We start from the raw sequence: 4893 nt of genomic DNA, 5'->3' as shown, positions 1-4893 counted from the left end.
CTTACAGTATTTTGAATGAATTTTTAAGGTCTTAATTTAGCATTCATGTCACTGCTTTGGCAATAATAAAATGGTAGAGCTCTGTAAAACTTTGATCACTTCCCTTCCTACACGTTTACGGCTTCTTTTAAAAATCTTGACCGGATGATGATTTACTGTTTTTAACTCAATATCCTCGAGCTATTTCTAATTAATTTCTTGCTAAATTGGTTCAATGAAGTTTGATTCTATACCATAAGTTGAAATGAGCTCAACTTTTTCGTAATTTTCTGGTCGAAGAATTGCTGGTTTGAAACCTTTGTGTATGTTATGTCCCACGAAATGTCCCTTTTAGTTCTTCGGAACTGCATTTAGAACTACATATGTAAGAAAATCTCCTCATATCTACTCCAAGGAACATTAATCTTTCGCTCGATCACCTTAAAATCACCTCGCGTTTAAGCTTTTACGGTAGTATGACCAATAATATGAGAATTTTGTAAAGTGATAAGTGGTTTTCGATTACTCCACTGTAAACTGGTTTTCAGTGCTTATGCTTGAGCCATCATAGATAGTCGACAGCTTCGAAGTGTACAGTGATATAAGGTCGTTTTATTTAATAACAGACTCTACTCTTTAGATATAAGCTTTGGTAAAATTTATTTCAAAAGGGTTTCACCAACTTTAGATAATAGATCATAGAAAAAAATAGCTAAGAAACCCCATTATATAAAAATGATTTATGGTCCAATGCGCATTGGCAATTGTGAGTACCGGAGTCGGTTGAACGATGAGCTGTTGGAGATATACGGCAACATTGACATAGTTCAGAAAATGAAGAGAGAGCGACTGTCACTGGCCAGATCATGTTGTTCGGATGGAAGAAAACACTCTAGACTTGAAGGTTTTCAATTCAGTACCCGCCGGTGGAAGCAGAGGAAGAKGTAGACCTCCACTCTCTTGGTATCCCGAATTAGCGTCAAATAGCGAAAAAAGAAACGATTGGTTAATATTGGCCATAACCACGTAAGCGGTATCTATGCCAATAAAGAAGAAGGGCTACTGAGAAAACATCAATATCACAGCAGCAGAAAGCTATTTCTTTTCGCCATTCGAAAAGTAGTCGATTAAGATAAGTACTAGATCTCACTCAATCACTCACGATGCCGAACACAGCAAATAAATATAACGGTATATTGTGCAAGAAAAAATGTAAACAATGGCAACCCTATAATACAAGCGTACAATTTTTCGCTCTCGCGCACCGCCAATGCTAACTGCTTTCTTCAGCAGTGTTAGTGAACCGTACACATACCAGTACAAAGCTTGTATAAGCGTCGAAGATCTCCGCACATTAATTGCGAGTCGGAGCAATTCTCTGACTTACATAAAAGCTGTTTTCGCAAACAAAGAGAGCAAGAAGAATTAAAAATGCACTGCGAGCATTTTTTACCAGAGCAATGTGCGACAATAATTCTTCCGAAATCATTGCATCTATACGCAGCAAAGCTTGCTCTATGGCGTGGCCTTTCGCTTTTCACTAAATCACTTAGCTTTTAAGGTTTTTGGGGGGCCACCTACTTTCCCGTCCAGCGGCCTTCAATGCGCTTTTTCGCGCCGCTAACCAGGTCGCGCTCGCTAAGCTATCGCGCCAACAGCTCATGCATATATATGGATGTAACAACAAATGTTTGTCTGTATATGTGTATGTGTGTCGGTTATTGCGAATATCTACGAATGACAAACTGCATAATATGTCAGACCGAGAAACGAGAACACCGCTTCGTGGCAAAATAGAAAAATGAAAATGAATTTCTCACTCAAACTCACGTGTGGCAATGCGTGACTCGTGCGCTGTGATGCGACGGCACAGCCGTGGGAGGCGCCATCGTATGGCATTATCGTACACGTAATTTGCGCGCTGGCAATTTGAGTTGTTGTGGATGCACGTAGTCAATCAGCAAGCTTGTGTAACAAATGTATAAGTAAACACAAGTTAGAATTCTCACTTTAGCAAACAAATTATATCGAAGATATAGTCTGACGGTCAAAATAATTTTGTGGAGATAAGCTCTAAGAGCACGATGATGTTCTATGGTGGTGGGAGTCATGGATACAACGTGTTTGTGTAGGTATGAGTGTACGAGGCTTACTCCTGAGATTTGGGGGTTAGAGCGTAAACAATCTTATAATACCTAGTACCTGTCTTAAGAAAGATTTCTAACACTATTAAGCTCGCACAACTGGCGGTAAGCGGTGAACTTGATTTAAGTTTCCAATAAAAAAATACCATAAAATATATATGTATAATGTAGACTGTTCGTCATTACACACCCCACAATATATTTGGATTTAAAAACTTCACAAAATTTCTAAAACACCCGCTTCCCATCATAGATTTGCCTCTTTTTCATCTTTTATTTCATGTTATTAAATATTAGGTTGTCAAAATAATCTTGCGGTATTTTTATTGATTTTTCAATTGTTCATAAACTTTTTTTTGATGACTCATGCCCAGCTCTTGACCGATGCTACGGCTGCTACTATTCCGGTCTCTTTCGACCAATTCAGCGATTTTATCGCAATTTTCGACGACAGGCCTTCCGGAGCGTGGCGCATCTTCGACCACCTCTACACCACTGTGGAAATGGAAACTGTAACGGGTCCATAAACTGCACAAAGTTTATTGGCGGCTTGAGATGCATTTTTACCTTTATCATAGTAGTACTGTAAAATATGCCGAACGACTTAAAAGAAACGACTTCAATCAAACACGTGTTAGCGCGTGAAATGAGCTTTCCAAAACGGTATAGCATGACCCGATGCGACGAATAAAACTAGAACTACGCGCTCTCAGCGCCAACAAGCGAAAATACCGCAAGACTTTTTTGACAAACTAATATATAGCTATAATAATGTAATAGATAAAATCAACTCAAAGCTGATAACAAATTATGTATAAAAGAGAGTACTGCCTTCTTATCACCACTCTAAAATGTATTCATTTACTTACAATTAAACTACCTTATTGCAGTGTCTATAAAGTTAATTGTCAATAAAATGCGTTAATTCTCTTAATATTGACACAAACCTAGAGAAGGACTAAAATCAAAGTATTCTAAGATTGCTTATTTATTACAAAATCATCACAAACCCCTTTATCTAGGTAATACAAGGTTTGTCCGGAAAGTAATAGGACCGATTTTCTGGATGCGGTAGAGGGCATGCGGTAGAGGGCATTCCTAACTAACGAACGATCAGCTCAATCGGGTCCGACAAGACATCGCGGCCGATTGTTAGTTGCACCACGACAACGACCCGACTCACACCGCCTTTCCTGTGAACATCTACCTGACTAAGGCCGGTATCCCAACGCTTCCGCAACCGCCCTATAACCCAGGTGTGACCGCCGGACTTTCATTTGTTTCCTTGCCTAAAAAGGCCAATAAAAGACAAGCATTTTGAGACGACAGGAGGGATCCAAGCGACATGCACCTAGGCTCTCAAGGCTATTCCGGAGAATAAAGGGTAAGTAAGAGGTTAGACAAAGCTTGGAATTGAGATCACTACTTTTAACCAAATTTTGTGAAAATACCTACTACTAATAATACTGATGAACAACCAGCTGTGCAAAAAGTTTATTGATGAGGAATATTTTTAAAAGCTTTCAAGCTTTACTAGCTATTCTATAGTGCTAAATCCATGAATAAAGAGAATTAACCAAACGAATAGACTGGGGAAGCTATGTTAATAATATTGAAACTCTATATTTTCGGACATCGTAACGTTATATAATCAAAACAGGAGAAACGAGCGTATTTTTTGAAGAAAGATCATCTTAAGTTATAAAACAAAAATAGAAAGCTAGAATTCATACACGTTATCCAAATAAAAGATACTAAACTAGTTAGAAAAGTGTGAAATTTGATTTGAGACACACTCACCCCTTCCACCACTCAGCGAAGTAATTTAAAAAGAAATGATCCGAGCTGGAGCAGTAGACAGTCCCCACACGCTAACGTCAGTCTCTTGACCTAGGCCACTTAGTTTGGTATTTCAAAAAACCCCATGTTTGACAATGATGCTGTTATTTTTGCAAAACAATGCCTCCAAACTGTAATAACGCAAAACTGCAAATTATGTTGATTGCAACCCTCGTAGCTACCACCCCTTTACTCACCGAGTGGTAAAATAAAAGGTAAACAGTATAAATTACTTAAAATCGCGACAGAAGCATTGCAAAACTCATGCGCATCAGAATAAACACATTTTCGCAATTTGTTTTGAGTGCAATCGTGTATGGAGGTGTGTATTCGGCACTTTCCACTCAACGAGCGCTCATTCAACAGTTGTTTGCCACTGTCCAACGCAACAAGCGCCGATTTGAGTAAAATTTTATGAACAAATTTTCAGACAATTCAGTGCTTTTATGAATTCACTACGGATAAGTTGTTGGCGCGTTTCGAAACTGTTTACCGCTAACAAATTTATAACAAAACAAAAAAATAAAAATATTTTAACAGCAAAATGACAATGAACAACTGAGCGATACTTAAATGTCATTGAACGCATTCTCACAGAATTTTTTTAGTTTTTGCTGCTTTTTGCTTAGTGCGAAAAATATGAGAAATTGAGAATTAAAATAACAAAAACAAGATATTATAGTGTTGTTTACAGAAGTAAAGCGCAAGCAGTTGGTGATTGCTAAAAGGTGTAGTCAAATAAATACGACTATGTATGTATGTGACAAATTAGTAAAAAATTAAATGTATGTGTATGTGTACATACATGTTTGAAGTGCACAACGACAAAACAATTTATATAATAAGCAAAAAGCGTTTTTTTAAAGCGTGGTTTTAATGAATTTTCAATTGCAAATTTAGAACTTAAAATACTATAAAAAAAACATTTAAA

General features: G+C 37.5%; 1 protein-coding gene across 1 annotated transcript in view; it reads left to right on the top strand.

The window, feature by feature from the left end:
* Positions 1–4418: 4418 nt before the first annotated feature.
* Positions 4419–4893, top strand: part of LOC108977252 (period circadian protein) — a gene marked incomplete in the record, with an annotated part of 18134 nt that continues 17659 nt past the window's right edge. The window contains 1 exon segment of the mRNA XM_018946857.1: positions 4419–4718.

This window comes from Bactrocera latifrons, unplaced genomic scaffold (genome assembly GCF_001853355.1).
Source record: "Bactrocera latifrons isolate USDA-ARS-PBARC rearing strain unplaced genomic scaffold, ASM185335v1 scaffold_86, whole genome shotgun sequence".
Lineage (NCBI taxonomy): Eukaryota > Metazoa > Arthropoda > Insecta > Diptera > Tephritidae > Bactrocera > Bactrocera latifrons.
Note: the sequence above shows the minus strand (reverse complement) of the source record. Positions and strands in the feature narration are given on the sequence as shown.